This window comes from Epinephelus moara, chromosome 12 (genome assembly GCF_006386435.1).
Source record: "Epinephelus moara isolate mb chromosome 12, YSFRI_EMoa_1.0, whole genome shotgun sequence".
Lineage (NCBI taxonomy): Eukaryota > Metazoa > Chordata > Actinopteri > Perciformes > Serranidae > Epinephelus > Epinephelus moara.
The window spans coordinates 42878979-42900375 of NC_065517.1; the positions used below are offsets into that span (position 1 = coordinate 42878979).

Here is a 21397-nt window from a genome sequence, read left to right on the forward strand (position 1 = left end):
GTGAAAATCAGTTGAAAATTCAGTGAGTTATTCTATTTTACTTGTGCATACAGCTCCTTCCTCAATAGAAGTGAATGCACTGTGGAGGCGAAGCGAGACCCATCCAAGATGGCGGCCGGCGAGGACGCGCTCAGGCAGTCGATGCGGCGTCTACGTATATATGTCTATGGCTGTTAGTGTCCTACACTGCTCTGTGATTTGCTGCCGTCTTCACTTCTCTCTGATTGGCTGCTGAATTCACTGCTCTCTGATTGGTTGCTGAATACTCTGCTCTGTGATTGGCAGTTGAATACTCTGCTCTCTGATTGGCAGTTGAATACTCTGCTCTCTGATTGGCAGTTGAATACTCTGCTCTGTGATTGGCTGCTGACCTTGATGGCTCTGAGAAACAGGCCTCTGAAGGTCTTGATGGTGCTGAGGAGTTCGTCGATGGAGAAGCTGCTGCTGTCTTCACACAGGTAGACGGCCAGGTCCGTCCTCTTGTCTTCCACCGAGGACAACAGCTGCTGCAGCTGCTCACACATCTGCAGGCTCTCCTGAAAACAGGCCACAGGAGAGGACCAGATCAATTCAACTGATCAATCAATTCATTCTTGGGTCCGAGTGAACGTTTGTGCCAAACTTGAGGAAAACCCCTCACGGCCTTCATGAGATATTATGTTCACAAGAATGGGATGGACGGGTCGTACGTACGTACGTATGGACGGACAGCCCCAACACTAACGTCTCCGGCTGTGGCTGTCTCCATGCAGACACACATAAACAACACGGAGCAGGTAAACACATTAATGTCTGGTGCTGCAGGGGGCGGAGTCAGTGCTGCCGTACCTGTATGACAGACAGGAACTGCTCCTTCACGTCATCAGATGAACACGAAACTTTCTTCTCAGAGTTTTTCAGCTGTTTGATCAGATTGTTGCTCTCAGACTGAATCGACTCCAGACTCAACCTGCAGACGCAAACACACCACCCATCACTCCACCCGTCACTCCGTCACACACAAACACACCACCCATCACTCCACCCGTCACTCCGTCACACACAAACACACCACCCTGACGTTAAAGATGTTCTCCTGAACAGACTCCTCACTCCGTCTGTTTTACTACAAACAACAGAGACACAGTCGACTCTGATGAATTTACCCAGCAGCCTTTTCACAGATCTCCAGGTCATCGGGCAGGTTCATCAGGTCGGGATGGTTCTGCTCCGCCTCCTGTTCATCACACAAACAACAACAACAACAACAACAACAGCTGATTCATGAGGAGCTGCAGCAACATGATGCTCTGTAAAGTGTCTACTTTCTATCTTCATAATTAGCGGGAAAATAAAAATGTTCTGGATCAATGCTTCACAGATCAGTTATTGATTATTTCCATCAGTTAACGATCGGGTGTTGTTGCAGAGTGTTACCTCCAGGATGTGGTGCAGCAGCGTGATTCTGGACTTGTTGGCTTTTGTTTCTGTCAGTTTGAGCAAAGTGCTGATTTTAAAACCTTCGGCGTTCCCCGTGTGAGTCCCCTGAAGTGATGACATCACACAATGACTGATGACATCACAGAACAAGTGACATCATAACAGATTACATGAAATCACACATCTTCAGCCATCTGACAGGCTGAATTGTCTCTGACCTTTTAAGGAAGATTTTATTCATGTATTCACACCTGACATCCTCAGACTCATATTAATAACAATAAATATAAACACATTGATCATTATTATATTACGTATAATATTTTATATTTTATCACCATACAAACAAAACTACACTGAAATATTTCAGATAAATATTTGTACTGTGTGAATGTTCTCACATAGTTGAGAAAGTTTCCGACACTCAGGATGAGTTTACAGAAGCTGGGCAGACGAGTGCTCTCCCTCACACCTGAACACACAACAATATTAATATTAATACAGATGATGACAGGTGGAGGTGAGACAGAGCAGAGGAGACTTGTCTTACATTTCAGTTCAATAACCAACAAACAGCACATTAATCACATGTGGAGTTCCTCAGGGATCAACTGTTGGTCCTCTTCTGATCTGTCACACAGTTTATTTTGTCACCTTAACTTAACCCTAACCCCCTGTCCCACTGCTCTGATGAATGAATGAATGAATGATTGAATGAATGAATGAATGAATTAATATATTTTAGGGCTAATCAACTGAAAAGTGTGCATCAGTGTTAAGACATCCTCTGGAGACGCAAGAAACTGAACTGAACATATGTGTGTGTTTAGTGTGTATTTAGTGTGTACTGAGTGTGTATACAGACTTTGACAGGCTTGGTCCAGCAGCTCAGCTTTGGGCTTCAGAGTCTCCAGCAGACAGCTGCTCTCCTCACACAGCAACATACACTCAATCCTCAGAGAGTAACTACAACACACACACACACACACACACACACGTTTACAGCCACACACACACACGTTTACAGCCACACACTAGGTGGAGCTGTTGTGTAGCTAACCGACAGAGCTAACATCAGCATGCTAATATCTGAAGAGTAAAGGATATGTAAGCATATGTAGATATCGTCAGTTAGGGTTAGCATTGTAAACTACAGTCATCCCAGGTGTGACTGATGACAGTGTCTTATTTGAGCAGCAGGTGGCGCCATTGTACCTGGGGACTTCCAGCAGCTGCAGGTAAAACCGATCCACTGAGGAGAACTTGTCTCTGTCGGCCTGATGAGACCTGAGGTTCTCTATCTGAGGAAGGACAGGTGGGGTGAGATATGAGTCGGTACAGCACAGGTGAGACAGTTAAAATACAGGTGTAAAGAGGTGTTTTGGTGTCAGTGTGACCTCGTGTTTCTCCGGCAGCAGTTTGATCAGCTGTTTCAGGACCTCCACATCAAACCTGGACCGGTCTCCTCTCCGGATCAGAGACACAAAGTCCTCATGAGAGCTGCAGGAGAGACAGGCAGGAAACAGGTGAGTGTGATGTCACTGCAGAGATCTGTTTCTATTGGCTGACAGACTGACTGACAAGAATCACCATTTGAACTGCTTCAGGAATATGTTGAGGTTCAGACTTTTCTTGGCATCGATGAAGGAAATCTGTGGACGAAGTTAAACAATGAGGAAAAGAAGACAGAGTGGACATTACTGCTGCTGTCTGTCTTCGTCAGGTGTGAGACATGTAAAACTGTCGTACCTCTTTGGGCTCAGTCTTGGCTTTGGTTCTGGTCTTGGTGTCAGTCGGAGGGAGACTGAAGAGCTGCTCGATGCTGCAGTAATCCGGTTCCACCGACTCTATAGACGCTGACGTCCACAAGGACTGATGAGCTACGGAGAGACGGATGGACACAAGTGATCCACGTATGAAGACCAGAGCCCTGGATCAGACCTGGTCCACACAGGATGGACTATATGAAGGTAAAACCTCAGGACACTCACCTGTCAGCGCTCTGGACGGAAGTTTCTGCCAGTTCAGTTTCTTCATACGGAGGGTGGGGCAGGGGGCGGAGCTGTAGAATGACCTGCCCAGAGTCTGAACTGTCTGGGGTACGATGAAGTCACCTGGGGGAGGGGGAGGGGCTCCCATACCAGGTAAGGGTGGAGGAGGGGGAGGGGCTCCCATACCAGGTAAGGGAGGAGGAGGAGGANGGAGCTCCCATACCAGGTAACGGAGGGGGAGGAGGAGGAGGAGGGGGAGGAGCTCCCATACCAGGTAACGGAGGGGGAGGAGCTCCTGTACCAAGTAAGGAGGGAGGAGCCTCCACTCCAGGTGAGGGGACAGAAGGAGCACCTGGGGCAGCAGAGGGACTGTCTGGTAGTTGAGTCTGAACCGCCCTGTCGATGGTTCGGATCTTCTGATTGGCTGAGAAGACCTTCCGGGGGAGGAGCCTCTCCAGCAGACTGTCAGCAGAATCTAAGTCGGCTACAAACACACAGGTGTTACAGTGACCACCTTTCAGCAAGGCAACAACATTTTGGAAAGTAACAGCTGTTTCACACCAAGTGCAAATTTATGTCCAAAAAATCTGCACAGAAACGTATAAAAACTTTTTCCATGGATTCTCATGAACGCGTGCTCAGCTCTGTGGATAGTTCACGCAGAGGAAAAAATATGTTCGACCAATGAAATCCTTTGTCCCTGGTGATGTCACAGTTTCAGACCATTGCTGCCAAAATGGGGAACGTCTTATAAATGTTATAAATGTTGTCTTATATTTTGTTGATAACTTTTGGAAACTTAAAGCTGTTTCACACTGTTAATGTGACAGACATCAAACACGCCTAATTATTAAACAGAATGATGTCATCAGACCGCCGGGTGCTCGTCTGTCAGACCTTAGTCGCACAGTCCTTCCCTGGCTGGCGTCATGTAGCACTCCATGCTGCTGTCATATTATGATGGCAGTAGACCTGGGCATATAACGCTATACCAGGGTATATAAACAGGTCGGTATAACTTTATAACTTCCAAATCTGTCAGACATACAGACGAGCGACTGTACTGAGGATGTTCTGCATGTAGTTCACATTACACACCACCAGAGGTCAGTGTGGTGCAGGAGGCAGCTGAACTGACTGCAGGGGAGGCGCAGCACAAATACTGTCATGCACCGTGTACCCCGGTGACACGCAGTCACGGAGGGGTGATTGTTCATCAGATCGTCAGCTCTGCTGTTTGGAGGAGCTGAGTGGTGGAGTTGTTCCGTTAGCAGACGTCAGACATATATCATACATGTAATGTACAGATTCTCCCAACAGACCATGGAAAGAGAAGTGAAACGTCAGGAGAATCTTTGACAGAGAGAGTATCTCGGAGAAACCAGACTTTGTGTCAGTGGATGTCTGTTTGGTTGAATGGACACATTTTGGAGGAAACTCGTCACTGAATTGTTTTTAATGTGGAACACAGCAGCGCAGGTGACTCACAGCAGACCTGATGTGCAAAGCTGGAGACTGAACCGGACTCACACCAGTTTTCAAAGCAGAGGAAACAGACCCCAGGATATTTAGATCCCCGACAGTACAACATGAACCCATTACACTGAATATGATTTGAACCTGGTCCTGGATCAGGTATTGATTCCCCAGAACACCGTGGACCCAAGAAGACCTCCACTGTTACCCCTTTTCCACCAAATGAGCTCTGGTTCTTGAACCAGTTCTGTTCAGGACTCATGAAACCGTAGTGCTGTCCAGTGAACCAGCCAACGTCTCCACCAGTTTTGAGCAGAACCACTGTGGTCAAGTAAACAGTGGGAGCAAAGTTGCAGATCACACTGATCACTTGTGAACTGGTGCAGATGTTTGTTTTTATCCCCAAAAACAACCATGAACCAGTCGTTAATGAGACTCTGCTCGCTCTCTGTGTCTCAAGACTTCTCCGTCCTCTCTTTACAACCTGTGAATATGACACGCCTACTGATGTCGTCACAGTTTGCACCTCAGGTTCTGAACCAGTTTATTTATGAACAAAATGCTCTGAACAGTTCAAGTGTAGGAACCTAAACAGGTTTGTGAGGACAACATCCTGGTCACTGATGTTTGGATACGAGCGTTCAGACTTACAGTCCTGGGACAGCAGCGTGGCGCGGTCAGCCAGCAGCTCCAGAGCTAACCACACCTCAGCTTTGTCCGGATCCACCAACAGCAAGGCCTGGAGGATGGACAGCAGCTGGACAGAGGACGGACTGCTGGACATCTGGACAGACAGAGAGACGGACGTATGAGTCTTTGCAAAATGTGGTTTGGCATCAAATAGCAGCTCCCAGACTGAAAGAGGTCAGAGCTCTGTTTTACAGGTGGAGGTGAAGGTGGTGTTTAACCTCCGGAGTCCTCAGCTTTGGTTTGATTGAGCTCTTTGGGATCAGAAGAACCTGATCAGTATAAAACACTACGCACTGTCTTTGAACAAGAAGTAGGTTTGTAATAAACAACGTCCTCATATTGGGACGACGGGTTTATCTCTAATAGTCACAGCGTGAAATAAATGACAAAACAAAGTCTTATGATTTGTTCAATGTGTAACTCTGAATGAGTTTTCCTTCATTCAGACTCCAAGCTGGGAATGTCCTTTTGTCTGTCTCACCTAACTGGCCCCAGTGTCCTCACATGAGACAATAATAGAGTAGAAAGATGATAATAAAGATACTAATTTAGTAATGAGACACTAATTAAGTCCCAGTGTCTTTAAATGAGACATTAATAAAGACCCAGTGTCCTCGAACGAGATGATAATAACGTACCCAGACAATAAAGAAGTCCTGATGTCCTCATACAAGTTCTTCCTATTTAACAGCGTCTTATCTTGTTCCTGTTGCTGAAATCGGTCGCGTGTCGTCATATCAAACCACAAACATTATTAAACATATATGAGCAAGTCTGAACCATAACATGTGATCAAGTTTTGTCCACGTTTGTGTCGGGGTCAGCTGCAGACTGACTCGGCAGAGATGACGGCCATCTTGTTTTTACATGGTTTAGTGAATTGTGGTCTCACTACCACCAGATGGCACAAAAAGTGTCCATGGACGAGGACAACGTGTCCGAGTGCAGCAGGATGAAGTATAAGGAGCAGCAAACCCAATGCGACGTCCTCACACAAGGACACAGGGTCTCAGGAGGATAAGGTAAAGTGGAGAGTGAGGTGAAGATGTTGAAGTTGAATGTGGAGGTGTTGGAGGTGGAGGTGTGGAGGGTGGAGGTGTTGGAGGTGGAGGTGTGGAGGGTGGAGGTGTTGGAGGTGTTAAAGGTGTTGGAGGTGGTGTTGTTTTGCAGGTGCAGGTGAACCTTACCTTGGTGAAGAGCGAGGTGAAGACCTGCTGGTGGCTACTCATGTCGATGCCTCCGTACAGTCTCTCCATCTCCTCCTCGTCCATCGTCAGAGAGTCCTCGAACGCATCACATTGGATGTTCAGGTCCTCGTCCTCCGTCTCCCTGGAGACAGAGACAGACTGAGGTCACACACTGAGGGACATCATGTTGATTATTGATTATTAATTAGAATCAGTACCTCAGTCTGGGCAGGACGTCCAGCAGCTGCAGGCCTGAAACAACATGTTGTCAGTCAGAACAAAACCCGACCCTTCTTTTCACATTGTTATGTTATCATCATCATCATCATCATCATCATCATCATCATCATCATCAGTGATGTGTTGAAGGATCGTCGTACCGATGAACTCCTGTCGCAGGCGGTCCCTCCTCCTCAGGTCCTCTTGTCCCAACAAGAGGACGTTGACGACGCTCATCAGCGTCACCATGTACGGGACGTTATCGGTGCCGTGCAGCTCGTTCATGATCACACTGAAGCGATACTGCTGCTTCTTCAGACTCTGGACACAAACACAGGACGTCGCACAGCTCTTTAGATTCAGCGGAGCACAAAGACAACATCAGAAGACATCTGCTCTTAATGAAACTATTAAAGTTCTCAGGTCTGTTCTGTTTTTATTTCTCATCCTATAAACACTCTGAGATGGAGAACACGGTGAAGAAGATATCAGTTCAATTTAAAGCTTTATTCTGATTCATCATGTTGGACTCTGAATAAATTCATCCAGAACTAAACTAGAATCACCACCTGATGCTGTACGCCTTCACAAACCAGCCAAGTTCCAGCCAAGCTGACCTTTGACCTTCTGACCTTCATTATTTCATCCTGTTAGACAGTTGTGTCAAGTTTGGTCAGAATTAGTGTTTAAATTCTTGAGATATGGACAGAAACATGTTTTGTGAGGTCACACTGACCTTTGACCACAAAATTCTAATCAGTTTATTCTTCAGTCCAGGTGGACGTATGTGCCAAATTTGGGATGTCCCCTGAAGGCATTCGTAGATATTGCGTTCAAGAGAGATGGACACCAGGTCACAGTGACTAGATTTCGGTGGTCAAAGACCAAGTTCATCGTAAACTCCACGTGGACGTTTGTGCCAAAGACAAAAGACAAAAAAATGAGACAGAGGAGAGGACAACCCTGACACACAGGGCTCACGCACATTTTCAAGGACAAAATGTCCAAACTTTTCCATGACTTTTCAAGGGCACATGATAAAGGTTTTGTTCTTGCCTCACTAACCTGCTGTTTCTCATGCGCATCAGATTTAAACATAATTTCAGGTGGCTGTCGCACAGGAAGGGAGTGACGCACCCAGGAGGAAACAATGCGACGTACACCATGCTCAACAAAACGTCACACATCGACAGCTGCAGGAAGTTAATCTGCCGTTATCTTACAGAACATGGAAGGTTCCACACAGAAGATCACTGCAACTATTTCTGTACACACAACAAAATTCCACGAGCTTTTCAATACTTTTAGTGACTTTGACTAATTCCAGGACTTTTCAGGCCTGGAAAATGTGATTGTGAAATGTCATGACTTTTCCAGGTTTTCTATGAGCTCAGAGGCTGAGGGATCTGTAGGTGATATTTCAGGTATTTGGCTGAGGTGCAGTAATAAAACCTCTCTGGCCGACAGGACGGCAGAAATCTGATACATGGAGAGAGTTGTTGTTCTCCCACAGGAGAGGACGGACAGGTAAGTTCTTGCCCACCTGATGACAGTCTACCATCATGCCACAGCTCTGTGTAGAACAAGCCTGGGCGAAGTCAGTACCAGGAACACGCCCGACTTGTGAGGTGATGTGAGGTTTGTTGGGAGTCTTATCAGCAGTCACACCCTGCTGTCACACACTCACCGATAACTCCACAAAGAGAAGCTTTCAGAGCTGAACCTGTTCACATGCCTGTGTCACGGCTGCAGATCACTTTCATGTGGATTAAACTGTGCAGCAGTGACGTCGCAGATTTCTTATATCTTATCAATCGTAATGTTTCACAGAGACAAACACAGACTGAGCAGAGCTGAAGTATCTGATGTTGTTCAGCTGACACTCTGACAGGCAGCAGGAGACTGGACGACTCAAACATGTTTCACATAAACACACAAACATCAGATTTTGTAATAATCTAGACGGCAGTGGAGAACAGACAGGAAGTGCACACCAGACCTGAAGTAATTTGACCTTTCCATCTGGAAGCAGCTCAAAGCATCTGTGAACATGTTCGAGCAGTTGCTGAACACATTTGTACAGCGCCCTCTTTTTAGGCGTGGGCCATGTTTCACAGGTATGATCACCATCTTAGCTTAGCATGTTAGCATCAGGGCTGACGTGAATGCTTCAAAGCTTGATCGTTGCCATGGCAATCACCGTTCAATTGAATTAGATTTAGAATTGCTCCCTTTCTATGTTTACACATATGTTGGAGCCATATGTTTGATTTTAGTGAAATGTAATATCCCACCACGCCACTAGGTGGCTTATGTCACTGACTGAGGCAGGACATGGTATTTAAGTTCATCCCAGTGTTCAGAAGCAAACAGTTTATATGGCTGTTGTTATTATCCGGACATTATGGACCCTGGTGATGATGATATACAGGACTGGTAAAGATTGGGACGAGTTTCTGAGAACACATCTAAACTATTCAGCCGGTTAGCAACCAGTAGCGGTTAAAGTACAGGGCTGGTCACTACAACATGTATATGTATATATATGTTTATCATGCATCAACATGAAATTATTTGATAGATTTTATGTGATCACTGCACACTTTCTAGATGTTTTGGTTTCAAGTCTGATTTCTGTCTTCACCTCTCGTCCAAATAAAAGCTAAAGTATCTGTAACGTGAAGAGCTGACTGTGTGTGGTTACCTTGTAGTGGTCGAGGGCGTCCAGGGCCAGGTGGTGTCCCTGAGGGTCAAACAGAGCGAGGGCCGCCAGCAGCTCAAACACCTGCATCTTCACCATGACGTTAGACGTGTCCAGAGCTGAGGGGACACATGTGAACACAGGGACAGGTCATGTGACTTCCTAACAGCCAATAGGAACTCACAAAGTAAAAACATGAGTCAGGAGTTTGATTCACCTGAAGAACCAAAGAAAAAGGAAGGAGGGCAGATGGAAGGACGGATGGACCAAAGGAAGGAAAGAGGGACTGAAATACTGGAACAAGGACACATGGGAGAATGTAGGACCAATGGGAAGAGAGATGGACCACTGGGAAGAGAGATGGACCAATGGGAAGAGAGATGGACCAATGGGAAGAGAAATGGACCAATGGAATGGAGGAGGTGACCAGATGAACCCACCCTGGGTCAGGGTCCTGACGTAGCCCTGGTTGTCCAGGATGAAGTGCAGTCCTTCTGATGAGTTCATGACGGCTCGGATGCAGGCGACGCACGTCAGCTGCAGCAGAGCGTCGGCGATGCGAGAGCAACCACGACCGGACAGACGTTCCAACGCCTCCATCAACAGGTCCAGACCCCGCAGCTCCAGGAACTGCACCATCCAGGCCTGATCGCACGCCTCCAACCGCCGCCGCAAACCAGAGTAGTTCACCACTGTGGGAACCTGAGGGGGTGAAGGAGAGGTCAGACTGAGACATGATGGTTAAACATGGAGTGGCTGCTCCTTTAACAGGAGAACTTCCTGCAGTGTCCACCAGGTGTCAGCAGTCCTACCTGCAGCAGTCTGATGCAGAGTTCGGGGTCAGCGTTCTCCAGATTCGCCTCCAGCGTGGCATCAGGGTCGTGGGCGGGACTTCCTGTCACCCGGTCCTTTACTGTCCCCCATTTGGTTTTGGCTGCCATGATGACGAGAAGCTGCAGAGAGACGAAAACTTTTATTGATCTTAAAACATCCAATCAGCTTCTGCCTGTTGGTCTGATGCTCACTGATTGGTTTTTATTTTCAAGATTAAAATCATTGTTCTATTTTTTTCTCCACTGATTTATTGTTTGATCTATTAAATGTCTGAAAACTGTGAAAAATGACTTCATCAAAAAAATATCCAGATACGTGGTGACTGCAGAGTGAGTGCTCTGGACTTTCTCATCACTCTTTGGTACACACAGCTGCAGACACACAGGACGAGAGACTTTCCACCGTCAGACTCTGAGAGAACACTGTCCTCTCTCTTCTGCTGGGAATCTACAGCTCACAGACACTCAGGGTGTTTTCAGCCGTCTGAACAGACTCAGAGCAGTGACTCAGCAGTTTCTGTGCATATGTGAACACTCCAAGAGAACTCAGACCCCTCTGAAGAGAACCGGCGAGGTTCAAGTCCTCAGTGCGGTTCACTGAACCTGCGACCTGAACACAAAGTGCTCCAGGTTCACTTTGCTCTCTGCCGTCGTATTCAGCCCTCTGGATCACATGATGGTGACCTGGGATGCCTGAAAAACAGATGAAACCATGTCGGCCTGTAACGCTGACAAGGATGCAGGGCGAGGAGCAGTTTGGTCCATGGGAGATGCTGCACGTCTCCAGATGTGGAACGTAGAACACATCAAACAGACACACTCAGGGTCGAGGGCTTTAATAACCTCACTGCAGCGCTGGTCCGCTTCTTGGTGCACTTTCAGAGGACTGAGTTTGGTTCATGTAAAAATGAGACTTTTCACGGTACAATAACCGTGTCAGAAAATAAAGTGGTTCAGAGGTTTCACAGAGTTGATCTCATTATCATCAGACTGATCGTTAAAGGAATGAAAACATGAAGGTGAGTTTGGCTGAACAAATGTTTTATTACTAAAACTGAAACTTCAAACTTTAAAACTTTAAATGGGAAAAAACAAGTTGTTGAATATTTGTATTGAGCAGATGAATCTGATTGGACTGACATCACTCTGAGTCGAGCACAGACGTGATGACTCGTGATATATAGTGAGAACTTTTCTTGTGTTTCAGTCTGAAGTGAAACATGAACTTATTGTTGCAAAGAGCTGACGCAGGATTTCAGGATCAGTGAAGAAGAATATTTGTGTCAGCTGATCGTCAGTGTTTGAACAAACCATCATTGTCCTCTGACTCTGTGGTATGTGTGTGTGTGTGTGTGTGTGTGTGTGTCTGTGTGTGTCTGTGTCTGTGTGTGTGTGTGTGTTATAAATGTGCAGCTCAACATGTTTCTTTCTGCTGTTTTCATGTGAAGCTCGTCAGCTGAAACGGTCTGTTAATCCATCGAGTGAAAATCAGTCTGAAACTGTTCCCTCGTTCTTTGAGGAGAGATAAAAACATTTGCAGGTTCACAGTCACAAACACTTCGTCTTTGTCAAACTGAAAGTCTTTGAGTTTCTGACTCAACAAAGTGGACTTTGAGAGAAACTATGAACTGAGCCTGTTTCCTTTCTGTCACTGCACGTTAAACACTTCCTTCTGAAAGTGCAGCTCAGCAGCTTCCTGTGGGATTGAAGACTGAAATAACATTCAGTTTGAGCTATAATAAAAAATAACTGCTGTCTGGTGACATTCGGGTCAAACACTCCCACTGTTTTGTCTCTCAGGCGTGAACAGGTAAAGCTGTGATGACAGACGGAGGGGGTGGAGAAATTCCTTCACGCCAGCGGAGGTGGAGCTGATGAAGAGTCTGTTGATCTGCTGATAACGTCTCAGTCATCATAACTTTATTTAGACCCAATTAAATACAAACACTTAAAGAAGAGTTAAAGTCTTTATTTTCAGCTCAGTGTGTGTTTGTAAAGTTTGACTGAAACTTTTTTCTTTTTGCTGTTTTAAATATGCAGATTCTGTTTTAACGACTTTTTTTCCTACTTTGTGCTTTTTGTTCTTCAAAAACAAAAAAATGAAACATGTTCCTGAGTTTCCTGATCCATGGCTCTGATTGGCCCCACGTGTTCAGGTGTGCAGAGACTCACCTTGTTCTGACTCCATCAGGATAATAAACAACTGACTGTGAATAATTAATATTTACTATGGTTTAAAAACACTTTTTAAATCAACAACAGGCTCAACACATTTATCTGAAGTCTACAGACTGTCGCTGGACCAAATAATAACTGATTTATGTCTTTAGAATTTTTAGATTTTTTTGTTCTTTAAAAAAAATTGGAAGATTTTTTTTTTTTAAATGTATTTTTGATTGTTGTTTTTTTTTCTTTAAAGTGTTTGCCAATTTTTGAAGAAAACAAAGAAATTTGGGGACTATTTTGTCTTTAAAACTTTCTGGTGATTTTTTTTTCATTCGAAATTTTTGTTTAGTTTTTTTAATTTAATACGCGTTAACCTTTTGAAGAATTATTTTCTTTAAAAATTTAAGACAGTTTCTGAGAAAACTAAAAATCTGGGTGACATATTTCTCTTAAAAAAAATGTGTGTGTGTGTTTTTTGCTCTTTTAAAGTTTTTGGCAACTTTTTCCTTGATTTTTTTTTCTCTACATTTATTTGTAACTTTTTTAGTTCTTTAAATGTTTAGTGAATATTGGAGACAGATTTTTTTGTTGTTGGAAACAACCCAGGTATTTAACCTCTGGGGAGGTCTTCACAAGGCCAATGATGTCACTGGATCGTTAGTGCTCCAATGGTGTGTCAACGACAGTCGTTGAAACTCCTGCTGCAACGCTGCAATTGGACTCGTTAGAGTCACATGAGGCCATTTGTGAACGACCGTTGTTTTTAGAGGTTAAGTTGTTAAACCTCCTGGGCAAGGATGAAAGGACAGCATTATAGGTGGGGGACAGGTGGTGTCGTAGACCTCCTCCTCTATTGAGAGATGGCTTTTCCAATTTCACATAGATGGCTTCTTTTTCTTTTACACCACCTTTACACCTCTTTTACACAGAGTGATAAATTCTGTCTGAGTCTCAAAGTCCGTGTTTACTGATTGATTTAAGAAGAAGAAGAAGGCTGGAGGTGAATCACAGAGACTGAATGTGTTCACTGACCATTATCAATGAGCATTCAGAAACGTGTTGAGAGCGTTTCCTGAGGCGGAGGTTTCTGTGTGACCCACCCAGCTGACTGGCACTGTGCCCAGGCTCGTTCCTCCACCTCTGACTGAACCACACCAGACTCCATTTGAAATTCACTCAATTTAATGTTTGTTTGACCTTCAGCAGAAGAGCTCACAGACTACAACACAGCTTTACTCTGTCCAAACACAAACGGTATTATACTCAATTCTGCATCGTTAGGATTCACCAATAAGCTCTTTATTTTTATTAAACACATTTTTAAAAAGTCACCTGAAAACTGATGCCGCTGTTTGCTGCAGTTCACCGCCATTTGTTGTAGCGGATCCTGGTGTTACAGCAGCGATCACAGCGGATATTAAAGTCTTTTTAAAACGTAAATAAGACTGTGTGACAGATTGAACCCATGCCGAGTGACAGTGTGGTCCGGGACGGTTCACGTGCTGGGCTCGCTTAAATAAATCCAGAGGTGTGTTTTCGCGAAAATGCGGAGACGTTTTAAAATCGCAGTTTTTCAGACGAAGTTCGGCAGCGAGAAGACGACTCACACACACATCACACAGGACTTTATCTGCTCAGAGAAACTCTGCCCCGTTAAATGGCACACACACACACACACACACACACATGTTTATAATATATTTACCGTGATGCTCAGCGGGAGGCGGCTCAGCTGGATCCGCACCGTGAGGACCGGAGACTCTCTCCGTTAACACAGAGTTCAGCAGCGGACCGACTGTTGGTAACAGCTCAGCAACTCTGCGCTGAATCACAGCTGCAGTCCTCGAACACGTCCGCCTGATGTGGGCGGGGTCAGAGGTCACGGCGGTGCCAGCCGCCGCACACAGTTACTAATATAACTCCGGTTCTATGAGTTCACACACTGACCACCACCAGTGACATCACACAGTAAAGCTGCTTCTTCTTCTACTGCCGGAAATAAATGATAATAAATAATGTTTCTCCTCCATCAGACTGTTGTGACGTGTTTATAAAAATGTTTATATAAATGATTTAAAAGGTAGTGTTTGGATCAGTGGAGAGAAGTTCAGTTGTTTTTAACTGTGGCTCATTCCTGCTGTCATCAGCAGACTTGGCGCGCTCACCCAAAAGTCTCAAAGTGTCACTGGGTCCAAAAAATCACAGCAGAGCAGAAAAACCGGACAGCACTCACTAATAAGAATAATACTTTTAATATAGTGCAGCAGCTGTGAAACAGATGCTGCACTATGAGGACGGCTATGAGCTGAGAGCTCACCTGTGTTCAGCTCACATGTGTTCAGTTCACCTGTGTTCAGCTCACCTGTGTTCAGCTCACTTGTGTTCAGTTCACCTGTGTTCAGCTCACCTGTGTTCAGTTCACCTCTGTTCAGCTCACCTGTGTTCAGTTCACCTGTGTTCAGTTCACTTGTGTTCAGCTCACTTGTGTTCAGCTCACCTGTGTTCAGTTCACCTGTGTTAAGCTCACTTGTGTTCAGTTCACCTGTGTTCAGCTCACCTGTGTGAGGACAGTTTTTCTCCTGAGGAAACAATGACCTCTTCTTCTTCTTCTTCTTCTTCTTCTTCTTCATCTCTGAAGTCATGTTTTCATCATCTCGGTCCTCTCAGACTTCCTGTTTCTGATTCATGGGAAATGAGAAGTTATAAAATTCTCTGTCATGTTTCCTAAACTTTCACTGAATCAGTGAAACGTCCTGTTTGCTGTCAGGGTGTGTTCAGCTCTGTGGTGTAGGTCTGCTCTCTGTCCACCAGGTGGCGCTGACTGACCATCTAATGCTAGTTCAGATTTCTGTTCTGAAACTCATACAAACAGCTCATATTCAGATAAAGCTCATCTGCATATTTAAAACATCTCAGAAACTTTTGATCCAAATAAATTAATTGTCTCTAATGTGAGAAATGAACTGAAGAAGTTTCACGGTGAGATTTATTATTTAAATATTCACCTGCTGTGTTTTATCATTTCACATCACAGATCTTTAAAGGCAGTTTTCTCAGAATGAGTCATAAATGTTCATCTCAGTTTGATCCTGTTTGTATCCTGAAGGCTTTTACAGCCTGATTAATAAAACATCTTATTCATAAAAAAACATTTAATCTAATGTCAGTGTTTCCTGACCTATGGAGAGATAAAACAGAAATCAAACCTCCCTCTGCATCATAACCAACGTGTGACTGAGTCATGAGCTTGTTTGTCTTTAGACGTCGCTGTGTTTGAATCGTTGTTGTTTTATTTGTTCAATCAATCAATCAATCAATCAATCAATCAATCAATCAATCAATCAATCAATCAACCAGCCAACCAACCAACCAACCAATCAATCAATCAATCAATCAATCAATCAATCAATCAATCAAAATCAATCAATCAATCAATCAATCAATCAATCAATCAATCAATCAATCAGTAACAAAACTGCATCAAAAACTCAACAAACAACTTTTTCCACTGGAATAAAACAGTTTTTATTCGTCACAAAATAATAAATGATAATAAACATATTGATCAGAGAAGTGAAGGAGGATCATTCAACAGGTGTAAAGTGATCACATGATCAGTCACAGCCAATCAGAGACAAGGATTCAATCTTTCATTATCAACAGTCGTCTCACCGAACCACAGAAATGATTTAAGGTCCAACACAGAGGAGGATTCATTAACCCCTCGCTGACTCACGACTGGAGAACTTTGACAGACACACTTAAATCCCCCCTTTAGACATGTTTTAAAATGCGTCACAATACTCTGATGGGATTAATATTTTACCACATAAAAAGTATATAAAAACTCTAACATGGGGCCAGTGATTTAAAAACATTCATTCATTCATCTTCTAACCGCTTCATCCTCTTGAGGGTCGCGGGGGGGCTGGAGCCTATCCCAGCTGACATCGGGCGAGAGGCAGGGTACACCCTGGACAGGTCGCCAGACTATCGCAGGGCTGACACATAGAGACAAACAACCATTCACGCTCACATTCACACCTACGGACAATTTAGAGTTATCAATTAACCTAGTCCCCAATCTGCATGTCTTTGGACTGTGGGAGGAAGCCGGAGTGCCCGGAGAGAACCCACGCTGACACGGGGAGAACATGCAAACTCCGCACAGAAGGGCTCCCACACCCGGGATCGAACCGGCAACCCTCTTGCTGTGAGGCGAGAGTGCTAACCACCACACCACCGTGCCGCCCCTGATTTAAAAACAGAACATATAAAATCCTCCACAGCAGACACATGTTCACATGTTGAACAACAACGACAGAACATATGAAAATACACCACATGACAGGAAATTAATAATCATATAAAAATAAAGACAATAATCAAGTTGTTTAATTTACAAAACTCACACACATTTAACACAAATATTATAAATAATACAACAACACAAAAAGAAATTTAAGCAGTTTCACCAATTTCTCTCTTTTAACCTCCTTTACCTGACCGAGACAGAAATCATGTCAGCTCCATCTTTATACACAACAACAGAAACCCTCTCGTGTTAAATACTTCTGTCTCAGTGCGAAAAATAATTCTGGATTTTGGACAAAATAAAGTTTGAGAGCACATCGGCCTGATTTCTGTCTCATGACCAGAAGGTGACGAGCAGCTACAGAAGAAATGAGGCAAGAAAAAAAAACTGCAAGAAATTTGTGAAGAGAGAAAATTGGAAACAAGAAAATTACAACAAACAGAAAATGACATAAAAAGTGCTTAAAAATGAAATTAAAGACATTCTGTAACATAATTTTAAACTTAATAATGATCATAAATAGTTTCCTCTTCAGATTTTTTCTTTTCTCTGCTTTAAAATTTATTTATTTTCTAAATAATCTCTGAATTGGGACATTTCCTGCCACGCTGCTCATCGCCTTTATAATGTTTTAGAAAGAAATCAGACCAGTTTCCTCTCAGCGTTCAAAGGGTTAAATATTTGTGAGACATGTCTGAGAGCAGCAGAAGAAAAGTGACATCACTCCAGGTGTTAAAGGGTTAAAGGAAGCTGAGGAGAGGAAGCGTGACGGCGGCAGCTCGCAGAGAGAAAACATATCACATTAAAATTATTAATCTAACTTTGATAATAAAACACAGACACAGAATCATCACAGCTCACCTGAGGGAAACACACAGTCCAGGTGAGTCCAGGTGAGCCCAGGTGAGTCCAGGTGAGCCAAGGTGAGTCCAGGTGTCTGTGTCCTCTGCCTGATGACAGTTCCTTGCCTCAGGTCCAGTGGTCCTAAACATTTCACAAATGTTGTTCAGTCCTGTTGAAGTGTTGAGAACCACTGGACCCGAGAGGACGAGCCGCAGAGTGAGACGCTGTGAGACGTGTCCTCAGGTATTTACAGCCTCGTCCTCCTCCCAGACTGGTCCTCTGTTACCTGTCTGACAGGTGATGACACACCAGAGTTGTGGTCACGTGACTCGACTCACCTGTTCTGCCTGTTAGCAGCTCACCTGTTCAGCCTTCAAGTTTATACACCTGTCTGTCTCCCCTGTCTGTCTCCCCTGTCTGTCTCACCTGTCTGTCTCCCCTGTCTGTCTCACCTGTCTGTCTCCCCTGTGTGTTTCACCTGTCTTCAAACCCACTAAACTTTATTTGAACCCTTTAAAATGTGCCGTTCAGAAGCATCAAAGGGACCTCATGGTTTCTCCTGACTCCTCTGAGCAACACTTTGATGAACTTTAAATAGTACCTTACACATAAGACCAAGATAAGGGGAAAAGTTAAGGGGAAGACATAAGGATGTTTTGTGAAACTGATTTGATTTAAAGGAAAATAATAATAATGAGAAATTTAATTTAAACAGCAGCTACGTATCGCACAGCACACGTGATCAGCTCTAAGTGTTTCATCTAAAACAGACAAACGAGGACATTCAACATTAAAAGGACATTTACACACAGTTTAAACAAAAATGAACTGATTCATGTAAAGTGGTGATCTGAGATCTGATTCATCCAAATCTCATGTAGAAATTATTCTTGTGTTACTTTCAGGCCTCAGACGTCACTAACAATCTGAGCCTGTAACTCCCAACAGACACAGACTCACTGAAATCAGCGTCTGTCAGACCCCTGAACGTCTCCTCAGGAGTTCACCTTACTGTGGGTATCGTCTGTGCCGGGTCCGGCCCACAGCTGGCCCACGAAATATTCACTTGAGGTGCAACTGGCTTTAAAGGTCTAACAAACATTAGTTTTAAATTAAAATCAGTTTGATTTAAAATCAGTTTGATTTAACATCAGTTTTATTTAAAAATCAGTTTGATTTAAATCAGTTTGATTTAACATGAGTTTAATTTAAAATCAGTTTGATTTAAAATCAGTTTGATTTACAATCAGTTTGATTTAACATCAGTTTAATTTAAAATCAGTTTGATTTAAAATCAGTTTGATTTAAAATCAGTTCAATTTAACATCAGTGTGATTTAAAATCAGTTCGATTTAACATCAGTTTGATATTAAATCAGTTAGATTTAAAATCAGTTTGATTTAACATCAGTTCGATTTAAAATCAGTTTGATTTAAAATCAGTTCGATTGAAAATCAGTTTGATTTAACATCAGTTTGATATTAAATCAGTTTGATTTGATGAGTTTCCCCTCAGTGAATGAGTTTCTGCAGGTGTGAAGAGGAGAACAAAGAGATGAAGGTGAGAACAGAAACAGAGGAACAGGTTGAACAGAGAGAAGCTGTGGAACGACAGGAATGAAGAAGAAGAAGACAGACGTCATTCTGCAGCTGGGCGTGTGTGTATGTGTGTGTGTGTGTGTGTGTGTGTGTGTTGACAGTAATTAAGGAGACATTTAAAACAAATACGAATGAATAAATAATTTTGCTCAGCATCATTAACTCTTTGAAACTGGATCCACGTCACTTTTCTCGCGTTGCATCCTGATGCCTCAGACAAATATTTAACCCTTTCAACTCTGAGCTGATTTGATTTCTTTGAAAGACATGACGGGGAAAGGCAACGAGCAACCTGGCAACAAATGTCTCACACACTACAAGAAATTAGTATGTCAAAAATTATATGTATGAAAAAGTGTAGTGAGAAATGTGAAGACAGCTTTATGTCATATGATTGTGATGATGTATTCAAATGATGTTACAGAGATTTGTTTTTTACTTTGCTGTTTTTGTTCTGATTTTCAGACAAATTTCTTTGTAACTTTTTTCTGATTTCTTGCTTAGTTTTGATTCATGTCTTCTGCAGTCTGTCGCCACCTTCTTCCATAGTGCTGAAACAAATCATGCCGGTGTGCTCAGATATCGAAGGGTTAAAGAGTCACTTTGTGTATTTTCTGAGCTGTTGTCTGTGGGTCAATGTTTCAAACTTCATCACCTCATTCAGGCCGATGTGAGCCAGAGTTTGTCTCAGATTAATGAGCTGATGAGACAGAACACATAGAAACAATTAAAGTAAAAGTAATCCAGTCATCTGCAGTGTGCATTAAAGACATCTGGGTGAACTGAGCCTTTAATGAGTCTCTGATGATGTTACATCCTTCAGACAGTGATCTGATGACGAGGCTGCTCAGTTTGGTTATTCTCTTCATTCATCTCAGAGGGGACAAGTCCAACTACTGAGGACACAGAGAGGACACAGTGAGGACACAGTGAGGACACAGTGTCCTCTCTGATACCTCCTGCGACTCCTTCTGTTTATTTGGTGTGAACAGCTGATCTGACGAGTTTCAGATGATTTTGATTTTTAAAAGAGAAGTGAGACAGAAGGAAACTTTCCCAGCAACGCCTCAGAAACAAAATCTGATTATCATGGAGAAATGAGACGTGCTGACTGACAGGAAATAAAAGAACTGAGTCTGAGATCTTAAACTTTAACCTGTCATTGAGGGTTAAACTGTGGAGGAGAACAAGTAGAACCTTCTTCCTTTAAGGTTCACGTTAAAGTTCACCTGGAATGTGATTTTCTACATTTTAAGTGTTTTTCGTAATTAACTAAAAAAAATACACAAAAAACTAAAAACACTGCCCGTCCAGCTAGCTATCTTAGCCAGCTCGACCCCCTGGGCTCACATGTACTCACGTGTTCTCTGTTCCTTCCTCAGTGGTCCACGGTGGAAATTCAGAAATTCGCAAGTTGAAATAGACACGAAACGAACGCAACAGCTGACAAATGAAACCCTCACATGCACTCATCACACACACTCCTGTGTGGCGTACCTCAGGCAGGGTTTGAACCCGCATTGACCATGCAGCGCTGCGTTGGCGGGCGATGTCCTTNTTGAACCCGCATTGACCATGCAGCGCTGCGTTGGCGGGCGATGTCCTTCTCCACTGGACCATCTCCTCTGCTGATAAAGTGTCTGAAGCAGAGAGAGAAAGAAGACGAGAGTGAAGTGTTGTGGTGTTCTTTAAGGCTGTTGAGGAGGTTCTTTAGGAGGTTTCAGAGTCACTGAGGAGGTTCCAAGGCTCCTCTGGGAGGTGGGAGGCTCCTCTAACATGTTTCAAGTGCTGATTGAGGAGCTTCAACAGGTCTTTGAACACACTGAGGACGAAGTGAGACAGAGACAGAGTTGAGCTCAGTGAGTCCTGACAGCTCAGCTGCTACAGACAGAGCTTTAATGTCTGAAGGTTGATGGTTCAAATCCCACCTGCACTCTTTGTCTTTCCCTCAGCTGCATT

The 21397-nt window shown here is 43.8% G+C and overlaps 1 long non-coding RNA gene and 1 pseudogene across 1 annotated transcript; both read right to left on the minus strand.

Moving 5' to 3' along the window:
• The window catches only part of LOC126398248 (inverted formin-2-like), a 16778-nt pseudogene extending 2231 nt beyond the window's left edge, over positions 1–14547 (minus strand).
• A 2177-nt stretch (positions 14548–16724) lies between these two features.
• Positions 16725–18035, minus strand: LOC126398332 (uncharacterized). Its single transcript, XR_007570764.1, has 2 exons — positions 17859–18035; positions 16725–16935 (listed from the first exon to the last, which is right to left on the minus strand). It is a non-coding gene; the product is annotated as an uncharacterized LOC126398332 (long non-coding RNA).
• Positions 18036–21397: the final 3362 nt, after the last annotated feature.